This window comes from Felis catus, chromosome D1 (assembly GCF_018350175.1).
Source record: "Felis catus isolate Fca126 chromosome D1, F.catus_Fca126_mat1.0, whole genome shotgun sequence".
In the NCBI taxonomy this organism is placed as follows: Eukaryota; Metazoa; Chordata; class Mammalia; order Carnivora; family Felidae; genus Felis; species Felis catus.
The window spans coordinates 33,005,350-33,025,551 of record NC_058377.1 but is presented as its reverse complement, the minus strand read 5'-3'; the positions used below and the strand labels follow the sequence as shown (position 1 = coordinate 33,025,551).

At 36.0% G+C, this 20,202-nt stretch overlaps 1 long non-coding RNA gene across 1 annotated transcript; it reads left to right on the top strand.

Moving 5' to 3' along the window:
- Positions 1 to 2,515: 2,515 nt before the first annotated feature.
- On the top strand, positions 2,516 to 18,097 carry LOC123380431. The gene is made up of 3 exons (XR_006586176.1): positions 2,516 to 4,416; positions 8,410 to 8,435; positions 17,101 to 18,097. It is a non-coding gene; the product is annotated as an uncharacterized LOC123380431 (long non-coding RNA).
- Positions 18,098 to 20,202: the final 2,105 nt, after the last annotated feature.

Below are 20,202 nucleotides of genomic sequence, written 5' to 3'. Positions count from 1 at the left end.
TTGATTTAATAATTGGCCATCAAAAGGGAAGGAAACTAAATTAGACCTTCTTCATACTCTATACAAAATAGATTTAGAGAAGAATTTATAAAATCCTTACAATTATATCAATAAAATAAGAAGAAATATCAGGAGTTTGTGTAGCATCTTAAAAGCAAGAAACCACAAAATCTCAAGGAAAGAGATAGTCTTAATGACAGAACATTTTTTAAATTTTGAATAGGAAAACCATACCATAAAGTTGAAAGATCCCTTCTAAACTAAAAAAATACTGGGGCTCCTGGGTGGCGCAGTCGGTTAAGCGTCGGACTTCAGCCAGGTCACGATCTCGCGGTCCGTGAGTTCGAGTCCCACGTCAGGCTCTGGGCTGATAGCTCAGAGCCTGGAGCCTGTTTCCGATTCTGTGTCTCCCTCTCTCTCTGCCCCTCCCCCATTCATGCTCTGTCTCTCTCTGTCCCAAAAATAAAATAAACGTTAAAAAAAAATATTTGTAACACAAGAGACAAAGATGATATCCTTAATATACAAAACACTCCTATGAATTAACTGGGGGGAAAAAAAAACATGGAAATAATGTCAAGGGACCACCATGAGGCAACTTAAGAGGAATTTGCATACAAATGTTTGCAAAGATGTTCAGCATCATTATTTAAAAATGCAAATTAAACTGATAATAAGATACCATTTTTTACCCAGATGACTGGCAAAACATCTAGTTCTGTGGAGGTTGCAGGAAACTGAGAACATTTATCTGTGAATTACCTGTGAATTACTCCCAACGTTTTGATCCAAAATATTTAGCAAAATTTGATTAAAAAAATAATAACACATATACTACTATCCCTGTAATTGGATTCCAGTAATCCAATTTTGGGAAATGTGTATTTCAAAAATATAAGCTCCAGTATAAAACATGTGTTCAAGGATGTGTAACATAATTTCATAGTTTCCAGTTTATAAACAGTGGGTATAAAAAGACACAATATTCTTCTTTTTTTAATGTTTATTTATTTATTTTGAGAGACAGAGAGAGCGCAGGCAGGGCAGGGCAGGGCAGAGAATGCTGTCAGCACAGAGCCCGACATGGGGCTTAATCTCACGACCATGAGATCATGACCTTAGCCAAATTCAAGAGTTGGATGCTTAACCAACTGAGCCTCCCAGGTTGTCAAAAGACAACGATATTCCTTTTTCTTCTCTTCTCTTCTCTTCCCTTCCCTTTTCCTTTCCTATTCTTTTTTTCTTTTTCCTTTCCTTTCCTTTATTTTTTTTTTTCCTTTCTTTTTTTTGATTTACATCCAAGTTAGCAACAATGATTTCAGGAGTAGATTCCTTAATGCCCCTTACCCACTTAGGCCATCCCCCCTCCCACAACCCCTCCAGTAACCCTCTGTTCTCCATATTTAAGAGTTTCTTGGGGCACCTGGGTGGCTCAGTCAGTTGAACGTCTGACTTCAGCTCAGGTCATTATCTAGCGGTCTGTGAGTTCAAGCCCTGTGTCAGGCTTTGTGCTGACAGCTTGGAGCCTGGAGCCTGCTTCAGATTCTGTGTCTCCCTCTCTCTCTGCCCCTCCCCCAGCTCATGCTCTGTCTGTCTCTCTCTCAAAAATAAACAATTAAAAAAAAAGAGTTTCTTATGTTTTGTCCCCTCCCTGTTTTTATATTATTTTTTCTTCCCTTCCCTGTGTTCATCTGTTCTGTGTCAGAGTTCTGAAAAATTCTATAGTTGAAAAAGTCTATTTCTCAGCCTCCTTTGTAACATGGAGGCTATCTGATACAGTTTCTGCCACCGAGATAAATAAAAGTCATAAACTGGAAATTTCTGGGAAAGTTTTGTTCTTCTAATAAGTGCTACTGCTACCCCTTTCTTCCTTGTGGTTTTCTTCTAATTCTTCCTGCCTGGAAAATGGATGGGAGACTAGAAGTGGAGCAATCGTTTTGTGACCATAAAAATAAAAACAAGAAGGATGCTGGGTCATTTTTATAATCATGGAACCTGAACTAACTCCAAATTGCTGTTTTATGAGAAAAAAACATTATTTGGTTAAGTGTTATAAGAGAGTTTCTTTTGTAGTCAGTCAAATGAAATACCTTACATCCTCATCATTTTACTAAACCAAACAATTTGCAGAACTAAAGAATAACAATCATGTAGAAATGCCACACTTAACATACATGGTGGTTGAGTACTGCTGATTTCATGCGTACCTTTCAAGGAACCAGAAACTCTAATGTAGAAGGGTCTATGTTTGTGAGATATGACTTACCATATATATGTATGGTATATACATGTATACATTTAAACTTTACTGAGTCGCGTTTCTTCCCATTTATATGTTCAGTGACTGGAATCACCAATCCAATTGCATATTATAGAGCTGTAAACTTTAAGCTTAAAACTGAATGTTTTTGGGGCACCTAGGTGACTCAGTCGGTTAATTGTCCATCTTCATGATCTCACAGTTCGCGTGTTCAAGCCTGTTATCAAGCTCTGTGCTGACAGCTCAGACCCTGGAGCCTGCTTCAGATTGTGTCTCCCTCTCTTTCTGCCCCTCCCCTTCTCGTGCTCTGTCTCTTTCTCAAAAATAAATAAAAATGTCAAAAATTTTTAAATGAATGTTTTGTTCAAAAGTTTTGTTTATAATTCCATGAGAATACAACGAATCTGCTTAAAAAATTATTCATTGCAGCAAATAGCTCATAGCAACTCAGTTCAACTAGAAACAGTGCATTCTGCATAATAAATGCCTTCTTTGTACCCACCTCTTCTAACTCTCTAGAGGGCTGCTCCACTTCAGATGGACAGTACAGTCTTGTGTGGACAGAAATGCCAAGGAAAAAATAGAAGGAAGGAACATGTAGGAGTAGTGAAATGACAGAGATGAGGAGCTCTATGGAAAGCCTCTGCACATGGGATGTCACCACTTATGGACAGAGACTGTTATAATATGTTGAGCACATGTGGAAGCTCCAAATGAACAGAAGACCTTTTCAAGTGACAACATGAATATTATGGACGAGTCTGGGACTCTACATTCTAGGTTCTGATCCAATGTTACTCTTTGCAATTGTGCAGAGCCTCAATTCACTCATTAAAGGAAGACATATATATCTCATTAGCTTTACTTATTCTGACTTGCTAATTTGTGAGTATAAATTATATTTTAGTGTATGTGCTTATATTTGTGGATATTTTGTTCTTACAGCTTCACTGGCCCACAGCAATTGTGTTTAATGAAAATCAGGTTGGTCTTGGAGTCAGAAAACCTGGTTGGAATCCTGGTTAAGCCATAGACCTAGTTGTATAATTTTGTACAATTCTTATCTATAAGCCTCAGTTCCCCCATAGGAAAAATAGAGATAATATACATCTTACAGTGTGTTATGAAGCTTTTATAAAATTGTGTACCTCTTCCACAGGACTGCCCAGAAAAATGAAAGAGATGAAAGATAGAAGCTTTGGACAGGGGTGCAGCTAAAACAACATGGGTTAGCAGGGGTCTCACACTCAAATACCTACTAGTTCATACAGGTAATGTAAAGGTGTGAAGGAGGCAAGTGAGGCTGTGGTGATTACAGAGTACTGTCCCTGAAAGGCTCAGGCCTTTTAAGCTCCAACTGATTGCTGCTATGTAATAATGTAGGCTTAGATTTTCTGAGTTTTAAAGAGATGACAGGAATGTGGGTGTTCATGTTTTAAAACCTTGTTTTCAAAATGATGGCAAATATTTTAGAATGTTAAAAGATTGTTAGACTAAATAACATAACTGTGGAAGTAGCTAGTAGGCTACTGGTTTGTTATCTTTAGGTTTCACTGAATTTTAGAGGAGGGCTTTAATTTTTCTTTTCTCCTGGCTGAATAATAGGTCCCATTGGCTGAGGAAACTCAAGAAATATCTGAGGTTCTTGTCTCCAAAACGGCTTCCGTGTTTACCTTCCAAGTAAACAGCCTCCATGTATATATTTCTGGCAGAGTTTTGAGTGCATACAGCTGCTAACAAACAGGAGAGCTCAGCCAAATCTAAAGGTGTTAAGAGGAAGTTTCATTATTTCATTTGGAACGAGTGGGCAGAGGATATATTGGCTCTGTGTGAAGTAAGGATGATTGAATGTGACCAGGAAATGGCCAAACAACATGAACATTTAAAAGAAGTCATCTAAAATAGGCTCACTGGGGCATTAGGAAAAAACTTGATTTTTTTTTAACCCAAATGCCCAGAATCTTTTAATTCAAAATCGTTATGGATAGGACCAACTGTAGTTAGTGTCATCAGGTGTTTGTGAATGAAACACTTCAATCTTCTTGTCTGAACACATTGGTCATGATCTCTATTTTTTGTTTTACTTTTTAGAGCAACATCTTGGAGGAGGAGTTTGCTTCTGCTTCATCCTAGTGAGGGAAGCCACATACGCTGAGGTAGGTTTGACAAATACTTCTTGAAACATAGGTTAAATTTATTAGAATCAACTACTGGAAAATTCAAATTCCTCATGGTGTGGAGTTGTTTGTTACAGAGTAATATTGGAACAATTATGTGGGGGGAAGTAGCAATTGCAAAGAAAAGGAGAGATCAGACCTACTGGGTGCTGACTCTCTAGGCCCTAACTAGCTGTTTTCTTGATAATTACTTCTCAGTGTGTAGATTTCTGGACCCCTTCCAACTCAACAGTAGAAACTCTGTGTAAGCTACTTATTTCTTTCATCACAAATCTTAAGAGAAGGGCTCAATTATAAAAAAAGAAAAAGAAAAAACTTTCTGTTGTCTAGATAAGTACTTTATATTATATATATATATATATATTATATATCACATTACATATCCATATATATTATGTATCTACATATCTGTCATATCTATATATTACCTATATTATCTACATATCTATATATCTACATGCTATTATTGTGTATCTATTCTATTTTATATTATACATTTATTTATATATGTTATATAGACAGATACTATCTATATCTTTACATTTTCTCTTTTTAGTTAATTTATTTCAATTTATTTTTTAATTTATATCCAAGTTAGTTAGCATATAGTGCAATAATGATTTCAGGAGTAGATTCCAGTGATTCATCCCCTATGTATAACACCCAGTGCTCATGCCAACAAGTGTCTTCCTTAATGCTCCTTACCCATTTAGCCCATCCCCCCACCCACAGCCCCTCCAGCAACCCTCAGTTTGTTCTCTGTACAGTTTGTTCTCTGTATTTAGGAGTCTCTTATGTTTTGTCCCTCTCCCTGTTTTTATATTGTTTGCTTCCCTTCCCTTATGTTCTTCTGTTTCATATCATAAATTCCTCATATGAGTGAAGTCATATGATGATTTGTCTTTCTCTGACTAATTTTGTTTAGCATAATACCCTCCAGTTCCATCCACATGGTTGCAAATGGCAAGATTTCATTCTTTTTGATTGCCGAGTAATATTCCATTGTATATATACATACCACATCTTCTTTATCCACTCATCCATTGATGGACATTTGGGCTCTTTCCATACTTTGGCTATTGTCGATAATGCTGCTAAAAACATTGGGGTGCATGTGCCCCTTTGAAACAGCAGCCTGTATCTCTTGGGTAAATACCTAGTATTTCAATTACTGGGTCATAAGGTAGTTCTATTTTTAATTTTTTGAGGAACCTCCATACTGTTTTACAGAGTGTCTGCACCAGTTTGCATTCCCAACAGCAGTGCAAAAGAGATCCTCTTTCTCTGCATCCTTGCCAACATCTGTAGTTCCCTGAGTTGTTAACGTTAGCCATTCTGATAGGTGTGAGGTGGTATCTCATTGTGGTTTTAATTTGTATTTCTCTTATGATGAGTGATGTTGAGCATTTTTTCATGTGTCTTTAGCCGTCTTCTTTGGAGAAGTGTCTATTCATGTCTTTTGCCCATTTCTTCACTGGATTCTTTGTTTTTTGGGTGTTGACTTTGATAAGTTCTTCATAGATTTTGGATACTAACCCTTTATCTGATATGTCATTTGCAAACATCTTCTCCTATTCCATCCATTGCCTTTAGTTTTGCTAATTGTTTCCTTTGCTGTGCAGAAGCTTTTTATTTCGATGAGGTCCCAATAGTTCATTTTTGCTTTTGTTTCCCTTGCCTCTGGAGGTGTGTTGAGTAGGAATTTGCTGTGACCAAGCAGTTTTTGCCTGCTTTCTCCTTGAGGATTTTGATGGCTTCTTGTCTATGTTTTAGGTCTTTCATCCATTTGGAGTTTATTTTTGTGTGTGGTGTAATAAAATGGTCTAGGTTCATTTTTCTGCATGCCACTCTCCAGTTTGCCCAGCACCATTTGCTGAAGACTGTATTCCATTGGATATTCTTTCCTGCTTTGTCAAAGTTCGGTTGGCCATACATGTGTGGGTCCATTTCTGGGTTTCCTACTGTGTTCCATTGATCTAAGTGTCTGTTTTTGTGCCAGTACCATACTGTCTTGATGATTACAGCTTTATAATACATCTTGAAGTCCGGGATTGTGATGCCTCCAGGTTTGGTTTTCTTTTTCAGGACTGCTGTGTCTATTTGGGGTCTTACATTTTCATAGAATTCTCCTGCTTTGGTTTTTTTCCTCTTCCAAAAGCTACCTTGTATTGATGGTTTTACTCTATATTAGGATAGAGGTAGAATAGTGGCTAAACTCTGAAGTTGCACTTTCTGGATTTAAATCCTGATTTTCTGGGGGTTCCTGGGTGGCTCAGTTAAGTGTCCAACTTTGGTTCAGGTCATGATCTCATGGTTCGCAGGTTTGAGCCCTGCATAGGGCTCTGTGCTCACAGTGCAGAGTCTGTAGCCTGCTTCATATTCTGTGTCTCCCTTTATCTCTGCTCCTCCCCACTCATGCTCTATTTCTCTCTCAAAACTAAAAATAAAAAATTAAATTAAAATAAAATTAAAATAAATAAATAAATAATGATTTTCTAAACCACAATATCCTAACCTATAAAATGTGGATACTAATAAGATAATCTCATAGATTATAATATTACATGAAATAGTACTTGATATAATAGTAGCTGCTACTACTACTATTATTATTATTATTATTTGTTCCTTATATCAACTGTGGAAAATAGGTATTACCTAAATTTTATAGATGTGGAAACAAGAGAAATTATGACAATCTTTTTTAAACTTTTTTTTAATGGTTTTGAGAGAGAGAATACAGTACAAGGTGGGGGGGGGGGCAGGGAGAGAGAGAAACACAGAATCTGAGCTGTCAGCACAGAGCCCAACATGGGGCTCAAACTCACAAACTGTGAGATCATGACCTGAGCTGAAGTTGGACGCTTAACCTATTGAGCCAGCCAGGTGCCCCAAGAAAGTACAATAATCTTAAAAGACTTTTATTTTTTCTTCAGAAGCAGTACCTCTCATAAGAAGTTATAGATTCTTGTTGATTCTTTTAGTCCTAGTTAAGGAATAGAGTTTCTAGCAAGACTGATAATTTTCTTGTTCATCATGATGCTAGAAGTAGGCTAATGGAGCAACTGGGTTTCTTGGTGTATCAAGTCATTTGGCTAAAAAATCCATTACAAAATAAATATAATAGGTGTGCATTCTCAGGTGCAGAATCAAAATACCAAATGGGGATCTTCCCCGTTGCTAGCACTGCTGGGTGGGGCAGCAAGAATGACAAAACACACTTTCAAACACCAGGCTTTCAAAATTTTTATTTATGGTGGAGGAAAACAACACTACCAGGTATACCTGTTTCAAGCTTTTTTCATTAAAAAAAATCTAGAAAATAATTTAACAGGGGTTAGGTCTCTGTATAAGACAACCTGACTGGCTGGCAGCCAACGTCTCCCCAACAGTTCACAAAGAGAATTCTTCTTGTTTTCAAACTGACCCACTTTAAAATGGAGGAGGCTAGGGGCGCCTGGGTGGCGCAGTCGGTTGAGCGTCCGACTTCAGCCAGGTCACTATCTCGCGGTTCGTGAGTTCCAGCCCCGCGTCAGGCTCTGGGCTAATGGCTCGGAGCCTGGAGCCTGTTTCCGATTCTGTGTCTCCCTCTCTCTCTGCCCCTCCCCCGTTCATGCTCTGTCTCTCTCTTTCCCAAAAATAAATTAAAAACGTTGAAAAAAAAAATTAAAATGGAGGAGGCTAGTCTAACCTATAAGCAAAACAAACATGGAGCTAAAAGAGGGGAGGGAACTGGGACAGAAGAGAGGTCAAGACCACATTTTCTTATTCAGCTCAGTCAGTTGCCCTTTAATGAGTCATAATACCTCTCTGAGTTTCATTTTCGTGCTTCTGTTGAATGTATTCATAATAGAATGCGTGCTTTCTACCTGAGATGCTTTTCCAGATGAGATAATGCACACAAAAGAGTGATTGTGGAAGCTTTTCAAATGGTAGAATAAATAAAAATATAAGGACTTTTTAATATTTCAGCTGCAGCTTGGAAAAAATGATAAAAGGTATGTTAAATTAAATTTTTATTCTAATGGCATAAGATTTCATAGATATTATTTAGGGGTCTAAATTGAATTACTATTTCTATTTCATTAAAAAATTAATACTTATTTTCTTTTTGTTTCTTTTTTTTAAGTGTATTTATTTATTTTGAGAGAAAGAGAGAGAGTACAAGCTGGGGTGGCGGCAGAGGGAGAGGGAGAGACAGAATCCCAAACAGGCCCCATGCTCAGCATGGAGTGCAATGATCTCACAAACCGTGACATCATGACCTGGGCTGTAATCAAGAGTCAGACACTCAATGGACTGAGCTACCCAGGTGCCCCTTATTTCTAATGCTTTAAAACTCAAAGGTATTTGAGCCTTGTTATGAGTGAATCCTATAGGGAACAGTAATCCTATAGGAAATATAATGTTAATAGATAAGTAGAAGAAATAGTATTAGGTAGGAAGCGATAAACATTTGGACTTTAAATTTTGTTTTTAATTTTAAAAATTCTTAAGCTAAGAATATTATTTAGTAAAAACTTTCCATAGAGCTTAATAGATATTTTATGTGCTATTTTAATAAAGAATTGGTGTTTAGGAGAAGCAAAACTAAGGAATGTTTGCCCCTGTAGTTCTCAGCAAAGCCTCACCAGTGTTCCTTGACTAAGGAACATTGTCAACATTCTGTGGCTGTCATACTTCAAAAGGCCTTTAATAAGGTGAAATTATTTCTTACTAAGGAGATAGGGAAATTATCATGAGAAAAAAGATTTTGATTCAATCCTTAAAAGGTGAAAAAAATCTGGAAGATAAATAGCAAATCAGAGGAGGACACGCTAAGTAAATAACACAAAGTATTCTGACATTCATAGGAGATTTCGGTCATTAATTACATAATTCTTATCTCTATCTGTCTTAAACTTAAGAATTATGCCTAATTTGGTATGTCTTTATTTGTACAATATGCCTGGTCACCTGGGCAACATGCTAAAACTTTCGTTTATGTAACAGAATGTAAGTCTTACCTGAATTAAGTTACTTTTAAAAAGCATATCTCCAATTGAGACACCATTTTTTTATCTTTAAGAAAAATGAAACAAATCAGGGCTCACCAGAAGCTCCAGGGATAGGCAAAGTGAATGGTAGGGGCTGGCTAGGCTCGTGGTGCTCTCAGCTGAGATTAGTCCTTTCAAAACCCAACTTATTACATCCACCATCCTCTCAAGGGGAAAAGTCAAGTTTGATTTGGGGTCCTTTGACACTTGCTAAAGTTTTAAGTTCTTTACTAAAGTGCAAAGCAGAATGGTGCCAGACTTTTCTGCCCTAAATCCTGTTATTTATAAGATGTTTGGACATTTCCAACAATAAACGTGAATTGTGGACTCAAACACATTTACTGCCTCATTTATCTCCCCAGAACTCAAACAGATCCCAAAAGAATAAATACAAATTTCTGTTGAAGTTTTACCAGTGCCTGCTTGTGGGTCCTGGTGCATTGATATATGATAGCACTTTGAGTCTCATTGGAAAACGTTTGTATCTTCTCTCATAGCTGTAATTGGAGACATATTAGACTTCAGTTGTTCTGAAACTATTTCTAGCCATAGTCACCATCATCTACAGAATATATGACCCTATCAAAAATACCTTTTAATTAATTTAAATTCCAAGATCAACTTCTCCCCAAGAGGCCTGTGGCTATTAATAACAAATCATACCATTTCCTGTGGATGAGACATACTTTCCTTTAACAAACAGATGTCAAAGGAAGGTGTATTGTGTATTTACTTCTTATAATATTAACTGATCAGTTACTTCCTAATGAAGCAATCTCTGTGAGTGGATTTGTAGGGAGTGAGTATAGACAAATATAGATATGCAGCAAATAGGTGGGATGGGGGAGGCCAGTGCAGCCTGGGGATGACTGAATTCACAAGGACCTGGCAGACATGTGGAAGATGCTCTAAGAAAGAATAAGAGAAAACTAAGCAGTTTTCAGTGTGTAAAAGATAAATCTCTACTTCCAAAACTCTCTGGGATCACTTCTGAGTCTTTGGATGTCATTTTTAAATATGTTCTTTAATTCTTTAACAATAGTGTGAAATTAGCTAGCTTTTGGTTATATTTATATTAACAACCTGAAAAGCCCAGCCAACCCAGAGCCACCTTTGCCAAACTTCACATTGTACTTTTGATATAAGTAGGCATAGATTCATGGGAATGCTTATTGACCTTCAGAGCTAGAACATAGAGTTGTAAAAGTACTGTACATAGGAAGTTGAAACCTTTGTTACCTTTGTTATCCTAATTGAGAAGCTGATTTGTTACATTTTCTTTCTTTTAAAAAAATTTTTTTTAATGTTTTTTTTTTTTTTTGTTTTTGAGACAGAGAGAAACAGAGCACGAGCAAGGAAGGGGCAGAGAAAGAAGGACACACAGAATGTGAAGCAGGCTCCAGGCTCTGAGCTGTCAGCACAGAGCCCGATGCGGGGCTCAAACTCAGGAACTGTGAGATCATGACCTGAGCGGAAGTCGGACGCTTAACTGACTAAGCCACCCAGGCATCCCATGTTACATTTTCTTTCAGTTGCTGTTCCTGGCAGTGAATATGACCTTATAAGAGACAGTCTGTTATGGGACTATTCCCCAACCTCCCATCCAAATGCATTCTCTTTGGGTCTGTCAAGCACTCTGGTGCATGCACGCACATGCACGTGCTCTCTCTGTGTGTCTCTCTCTCCCTCTCTTTCTCTGTAGGCTGCCCTCATAAAGTGAGTTGCTGCTATGTTGATGTGCTTTAGTTTAGTTCCTCTGGTGTTGACATTTTTATTTCGAGAAGAAACATAATTCATAATAGCAGCAACAGTTTGGAGAAAAAATTAGCTATTAAAATAGTTCTTAAATGAAATTCCCTTTCAGGTGACTGCAGGGACAAGATTTATTGAACTGTGTCATTTTTAATGTGATATTACATGTTGTTGCTTTTTTTAAGTTTTAGGTTTTCTTTTCTCATTCAATAATCTTTCCTATTTTTCTTATTTATTTAACATCTTTTAATGACATAGACAAGTGATGGTAGTTTTCCTTCTTAAAGTAAATGTGTTAAGCCCTTTCTGACTAAATTAGCTTCACTTTAGTTATTATGATATGAAATTCTCAAATAGAGTACTTTTTCTGTTTTTATTGGCTTTTTTGTTGCCTTTGATCTCCAAAGACTTTGAAGAAAGTTTGTAACTATGAGGGTTTCATGCAGTAACTTTGACTTGATATTTCCTTTTTAGTCAACCTGTCTACTACAACAGACCTTTCCAGACTAGGTTCCTTTGGTCTACACTAGCCTCTCTCTACTTTGAACTCTTAACACTGGAATTGAAGTCTATGATTTAAGATTTATTCATATTATGGCTTAAATTTCCTTGAATTTTTCTCGTGTGTGCAATATTCTTCATCTCTAATAAGACCATGATAGAATTGTGAATAGATATTAATTTCTACTTAGATAACATTTTAAATTCTTAAATGACACATAATAGGAGCTCAATGTATATTGGTTAATGCTTTAGGCAACAGTGAGGGACATTCCTTCCTGTCATTTTCAGGTCTTTATTGGTCTGAAGAAATATTTTCTATTTCATTTCCCCCCAATTATTTTAAGTCAATTTAGCTTTTCATTCATTAAAATATAATTCTATTTTAATGATTACTGACTGGATCAAGCATTTAGATGATAACCTAAATTTTTTTTTTTTTTTTTTTTTTTTACTTCTCAGTTTTGGAAGACAGTTTTGGAATGTAATTTCATTCTGCTTCCAAACCTACTAAACCATGCTTTGAAATATTTCAAAACAAAATATATATTACGGAGATTATTCTTCTATTCGTTTTATACTTGGAATCACCCCATTGAGTTTGGTAGAAATTAGTGATGAGGGGTGTAGATAAGATGTAACTTCCCAAACTGATAAACCATGTACTAAACTTTGTTCTGACTTTTGTTTCTATTTTTTTCTCCCCTTTAGCCCCAAAGAATAAGAAAGTAAAAGATTCCACACCTTTACCAGTGAATAGGTTAACGATCATTATCAGTGGAGCAGAAATGCTTACAGCTATAACTTTTTAATTAAGTTTTTATTTTAATTTCAGAATACTTAACATACAGTGTTATATTACTTTCAAGTGTACAATGTAGTAATTCAATACTTCCATTTAACACCTACTCATCATGACAATTGCCCTCTTTAATCTCCATCACCTACTTGACCCATCCTTTCCCTCTCCTCTGGAAACCATCAGTTTGTCCTATATATAAGAGTCTGTTTCTTGGTTTGTCTCTTTTTTTTCCCCTTTTGCTCATTTTTTTGTTTCTTAAATTCCACATATTAGTGAAATCATATGGTATTTCTCTTTCTCTGATTTATTAAGCTTAGCATTATACTCTCTAGTTCTATCCATGTTGTTGCAAATGGCAAGATTTCATTTTTTTATGGCTGAATAATGTATATCTTCTTTATCCATTCATCTATTGGATGAATCTTGGGTTGGTTCCATAATTTGGCTATTGTAGATAAAGCTGCTATAAACATAGGGGTGTATGTATCCCTTTGAATTAGTCTTTTGTATTTGGAGGGGAAAGTATTTGCAAATGATACATCTGATAAAGGGTTATTATCCAAAATATTATAAAGAATGTATACAACTCAACACCCAAAAAACCAAATAATCCAATTAAAAAATGATCAGGGGTGCCTGGGTGGCTCAGTCAGTTAAGATCTGACTCTTGGTTGAGCTCAGATCATGATCTCATGGTTTTGTGTGTTTGAGCCCTACATCAGGCTCTGCACTGGCAGCATGGAACCTGCTTAGGATTCTCTCACTCCCTCTCTCTCTGCCCCTCCCCCATTCATGCTGATTCTGCCTCTCTCAAAATAAATAAACTTAAAAAAATTGTTTTAATGAGCAGAAGAAATGAACAGGTATTTATCCAAAGAAGACATACAGATGGCCAAACAGACACATGAAAAGATACTCAACATTACTTATCATTAGGGAAATACAAATAAAAACTACAATGGGATATAAAAAAAATCACAAGAAACAGCAAGTGTTGGCAAGGATGTGGAGAAAAGGAAACTTGTGCACTGTTGGTGGGAATACAAACTGTGCAGCCACTGTAGAAAACAGTTTGGAGTTTCCTCAAAAACTTAAACATAGAACTATCATTTATTTTGATTGAAAAAAAGAATAATCAGAAATTGTGCCCCAGAACAATCATATTTATCTTCAGAAATATGAAAATTAATTTCATTTTTTTCACAAATCCACATTTTAAGGCATAATATGGATAACAAATTATAATTACATTATATTTGTAGCTTAATAACATTGTGGGTGCTACCTGCAATGGAAGGTTAAATTCACTACTTCAGTTTCATGTGAACAAAACAAAGAGGAACCTACAATTTACCAGCCTCTTTGTTGGCTGAAAACCCCGTCTATCTGTTGGGAGCTCTACCAAATCAATAACATTCTGTGGTTAACCTACATATCAGTGCCTGGATTCAATGCCTATGTTTATATCCTCTATGAATCCTCTATGACCTTGGATGAGTCACATGCTCTCCTAAATCTCAGATTATCTATTTGCAAAATGAGATGGTGGAACTGATTTGTTTGTTAACATATTTTTCATTGCTGACTCCTCTGAGAAGTTAATGAAAGTAATGGAAAACACATTTATACACAGACACCAAATTATACACAGACTGTTGAGATCTTAAGCTCCCTTAAAGCTTGTCCATGGACCACAGAAAAAGAATCCATGGGCCAAATGATCTTTAGAGGTCTATGTAAATCTAATGTGACTGGCTATACTTTTATTTTAAATTAGCTTAAACAGAATATTGAAAGAAAAAAACAAGAAAATAAGTGTATAATATAAGCAACACAAATCTGGGTATTAACCATGAATTTAGATTGTGGTGTTTGGAATGTGGTGATAATGAATTCGATATGCAGAAACAAAATATATCAGCACTGACACTGCATTTTAACAGTAAAGTTTTAAATAAAAAATTTCTGTTTATTACAAGATGGATTAATTTATACATCCTCTAGAGGTACATTTTCTTATCATTTCATTATCATTTCATTGAATACAGAGGGGTGCCTGTGTGGCTCAGTCAGTTAAGCATCCAGCTTCAGCTCAGATCATGGTCTTATCTCTTCTGGGTTCAAGCCCTGCATCAGTTTCTGTACTGACAGCTCAAAGCCTGGAACCTGCTTCAAATTCTGTGTCTCCCTCTCTCTCTGCCCCTTCCTCACTTGCATTCTGTCTCCTTCTCTTTCTCAAAAATAAATATTAAAAACCAATTTTTAATTTCATATAGAGAAATATACTGATTCAAAGAACAGATGAAAACATAATGACTTCCAAATTAACATAGAAGACACTATTAATTTGACATACATATTTTGAAGATTTTTAAATGACTAATCTTTACATTTAGCATTCATACTGTTAAAATATTCAGTAGAAATTATTTCACAATTAAGATTGATTTAATCAATAAAATAAACTTCCATATTTATGTTTAAAAAGTTTATCCTTGGGGTGCCTGGATGGCTCAGTTAGTAAGTGTCCAACTCTTGATTTCAGCTCAGGTCATGATCCCAGGATTCTGGGATGGAGCACCATGTCAGGACTCTGTGCTATGAGCATGGAGCCTGCTTGGGATTCTCTCTTTCTCTCTCTCTCTCTCTCTCTGCTCCTCCCCCACTCACATGCTCTCTCTCTAAATAAATAAATAAATAAACTTTTTAAAAAAAGAACAGTTTATCCTTGAAGTACAATTGGAAGCTGTTTGCTTAATATTTTGAGCAGTTAAAACATATGGTGCCTGGGTGGCTCAGTCAGTTAAGCATTTAACTCTTGATTTCAGCCTAGGTTGTGATCTCAAGGTTCGTGAGTTCAAGCACCTCATCAGTCTCCATGCTGATGGTGTGGAGCCTGCTAGTGATTTTCTCCCTCTCCCTCTTTCTCTGCCCCTCAGCACTCTGTCTTGCTTTCTCAAAATAAATTAACTTAAAAAAAATGGGATTGTCTGAATATAGCTAAGAAGAATTAAAATGCAAATTAGTATTTTGAATTGTAATGTCATATTCAATCTTAAGAAAGTACAATGGAAAAGATGACTTTTTTTAGAACCAAGGTTTTATTAAAAGGAATGGATAAAGAGGAGATGGAAAGAAAGAAAAAAGAAAAATTGTTTTTGAATATCAAACAAAAACTGCTTTTTAAAAGAAAGTTAAACTTTACTGAAAATAGAGTACAGAAAAAAATAGTTTTCATGCAGGAAATATACACTGGATTTTGAAAGTATCACTTTCAAAATCACACAAGCCAAAGTATCACTATTTTAAGATTCATTTGTGTTATATAAAAAAATCTATCCAAATTTATACCTAAATGCATAAAATCAAGGTTAAGTCATTTTGTAAAATTTTTGTAAGTACCCAAAATTACTTTAGATTGTTAATAGACACATAAGAAATAAAGAAACCAAGTGTTTCTTGCATTTTTCAAAAATTAAATGGAAACAAGTTAAACAAAAATAATAACTATTAAGAATTTATAGAATAAATTAAATAAAAATCTATTAAAATATTGAACCACTCTTGTCCATATTTCCTAAATTTTTGAGATACATATATATCATGTGACCTCATCTTTCAGGTAGGGAAACTCACACCAGCTCAGAAGAAGTGTCAGAGTCATTTAGAACGGAATTTTTTTCCTTCAAGTTTCCAATCTCTTTCCTCTATATTTTAACCTGAAAGGATAAATTTTGTTGTCTTTTGTAAAAGGTACTTATGTACATTTTTTTTCTAGATTGTGTGCATGAGTTGCACTCATGCATGTGTGCAGAGTTAAGAGTAAACATTTCCTATCCCAGAATAACTTGAGTGTAAGTCCTACTTAAGTAAAGATAACTTGGGACAGCAATAAGCTGAAAGCTCCACATGATGTATGTAATTTAACTCTATGCAAAAAGGTTTCTAAAAATATGAAAATGACGTGATGTATAAATAGCCTCTGAATATGAGTTCCGTATTTTCTTAGTTATTGGAAGAATTATGTTTTGAGGCTTCATAGCAAAAGTGAAATAAATCACCAGGCAAGAATCTAGTGAATTCAACACAGTTTAGATAGCCAAATCAGATGATTTTTAAACAGTAACCTCTTCCTTCTTCCTTGATCACCTCTAGGTAGGCCAGTTTCTTCATTGCAAATATAAGCACTCTATTTACTAAGCTCCTTGTAGAGATTTTTGTAAGTATACATGAACTTTATAAAATGTTTTTATTTTCATAAAATTTGCTTTAAAAATGAAGTCCTCTTAAATAATAATGAACATTATTTCAAGGAGGAAAGTGGGGTGCTTCGGTGGCTCAGTTGGTTAAGTGTCTGGCTTTTGATTTCAGTTCAAGTCATGATCTCATGGTTTGTGGAATTGAGCCCCACGTTGGGCTTATAGCATAGGATTCTCTCTCTCCCTTGCTCTTTGCCCCTCTCCTGTTCACGTGTTCTCTCTCTCTCAAAATAAACTTAAAAAAAGTAAAAGGATGAAACTAATAATTCTTGCGAATGTGCAAATAACCATTTGTTGGCATTTTTCCAAAAAGCAGCTCCTCGATGACCATCTCCCATCACAGTGCGTGGGTCTACATAGCAACCTCTCAAGCTGCACAAGAGAATGAACAGGCTTAAGGTCCACAGAGGACCATTACTTAGAAGAATTATATTTGTATAGTGTTTTGTAATGTGCAAAGGAATTTTATAGGCATTGTCTCATTTAAACATGAAACCTTTTGCTGAAATATTCTCTGCTTGATAGGTGAAGACACTGAGGTTCAGAGAGTTGAAGATAGATTACTAAGATCACAAAGCATTATTTTAGAGAAGTGAAAGATTTATTCTTTAAAACTGAGTGTAGTAATGCTGTTTGTTTTACTACATGTATTTAGGTGCTATTAACAACCATCTTAAATTGATGTTAAGGCCATCTCTGTTTAAATGATTTGCAGGTATTATGTTTTGGTTCACTACCTGTATATTTTTACTTGCATACCTTAACCTTTTATCAACCAGGTTATTACTTTTTTATTTTTTAGAAATTCTTAGTGATAATTATCTTTTGGTAAATCAACACTGCAAACACTTCCAACAAAATCAGAAATTCGATTAAGTTAAATGTAAATACTCTGTGGCTAAATTGATATAGATATTGCATTATAGTTTTCCCCTCTCTTTGAATTTTGTTCCATAATTTATTGATTTTTACCTTAGTTATTCTATATTTTCTCTAGTTTTGTGGGAATTTACATATATGTTTCTTACTATCCAGATTATTTCAACTATCCATAATTTCAACAACTAAATTGTCATTTAGGAACTTGAAAAACTTTATAATAATTTTTTTTGTATATCATAAAAAATTTTACATAAAATCTAACCATTTATTGACATTGATCGAAGTTCTTAAAAAAATGTTCTTTTCTGTGGCAAATTGTTCATGACTCTGTAATGTTTCAGTAAGAACACTGCATCTTTGAATCATTGTGATCATCAGGAAAGGTGTGAGATTTGTGAAGATCTAAATAAATCTGACAAGTAAAAACATTTCATCTGTTCTGTGTATCATCGAGGCTGGTTTGATTTAATTTTTTTTTGAGAGACAGCAGGGGAGGGGCAGAGAGAGGTAGAGAGAGAGAATCCCAAGCAGGCTCCGTGCCCATCAGCACAGGTCCTGATGTGGGGCTCGATCTCACAAATGATGAGATCGTGACCTGAGCCAAAATCAACAGTTGGACGCTTAACCAGCTGAGCCACCTAGGTGTCCCAGATTTTAATCTTATTTAAAGGAAACATTTTATTGTGCAGGTCTGCTAAAAGTGCCTTAATAAATTAAGAATTTCAAAATTTAAATATGAATTCTATGAATAATTCAATTTACACTGATTTTTTTCTTTTTTTCCAGCATATTGCCCCCTTTGTTTTTTTCTTTTCAACAGAAATACTTAGTGTCTATATCTGTCTTACCTTTAATAAGGTTTAGATGGTTATTTATCTTAACCTCTGGTACACAAGAATTAAAACGTGAAGATAAAGAATGGAAGCTTTGAAAGACATTAATGTATCATTTTAATCAAAACTCTTTAGTAACTATAATGGAAATATTGAGAATATGAATTTATCCCCAACATTCCAACCATTAAAAAACATTCCTTGCCAAGTCATTTGGAGCTACCTTGAAGTCATATGTCAAAACAGAGAATCTTTGACTTTCAAAGATTCATCATACTTTATATAACTCCCTAATTTTGAGTAGAACATTAAGGCATATTTTCTTTAAGATGGTATATATTTCAAAAAGCACTGTATTATGGTAACTTTTGTAGACCTAGGAACTATCAGTTAACCTTTTATTCAAAAGTGATATCTCTGTGAATGAAGAGACCAATTCAACTACACAGATAATGGCAATTAATTACTTGCATGAAAGTATTCTGTCTCAAAATATGTATATATTTCCAGTAATTAAATGAGATTAAACTCTTACTCATAAATTTAATAGGGGAGGAATTTTCTTTTGATCTTTGATTAATTCCTTATCAGAGGCTGTGATGCTGGGAAATTAGTGCTATTTATATTTTGGTTTCCCCAGAGAATTGACTGGTTTTTTTTTTTTTTCCCCCAGAAGCTTTCTATAGTTGTATTATGAATTCCAGTCCCTGGTACTTCTGGGGAACATGGAGAACCCTAAATTCACCCCATCCCATAGATACAACTAGATAACACTCACATTAGCGCAAATAACCTAGAAAATGACTTGAAGACTGAGAAACAAACTCCATAACTAAATGTAGAGAAGAGGCCACATGGAAAAGGGAAGGAAAGGTAGAGAAGTGGTGGGGAGCTAAACCCTGTGGGTCTGGCCATTGGAGGAAATAAGTATGGGCGTGGAGAGGGGAGCCTGGACTGGGAAAATGAATCCCCATAGCATTGGGCTTTGAAAATCAGAGGGGATGGATTTTGTGAGTTCTTAGACTCAGTGGGACTTAAAGCCTGGAACTTTACAAATCAGTGGCACTTAAAGCCTGGAACTCTGTGACACCCTGGAGGGTGAGGGCTGAACCCCTGCCCTTAAAGACACAGAACAACAAACAGCCCTCAGAAATACACCTTAGAAGCAGCTGTTTGAAAAATGCCTGGGGCACATGAGAGGTAAATTTACTTAGAGCTCACTGAGAGACTTCTCCAGGAAAAAAGAGCTGGAAGGCGCCATTTCTTTCCCTGGCCCCAGCATAATCACACATCTGGTAAGGCCAGCTATCTGGTAAGGCCAGCATAGCCCCAGCATTCGCTACATAACTCGGTTAGATTGCACCCTTCCCCTTCCAGCTGGGCTTGCCTGAGTACTGGTACTGAGTCTTCTTTCCCAGAAGACATGTGCAAACCTTGTCAACACTGCATCTTCTGACCTTCTCCAGATGAAGTGCACCTTATTAGAACTGCACTCCCAGTCACCTGTGTGCTTTGCAGAGTGGCCCTGGGATGCCTGGTCTCTGCAAGAGCTGTGTATCCCTATTGGCAGAGAAATGCTGCATACACCTTGTGGCACTGTGTGCATGCCTGTGTGTGTTTTGCAGAGTTGCCCAGGCCAGCCAGGTCTGAGTGGCTGCTGTGCATCCCCTGTGGAAGAGGACCAGCACAACTTTGTTAAA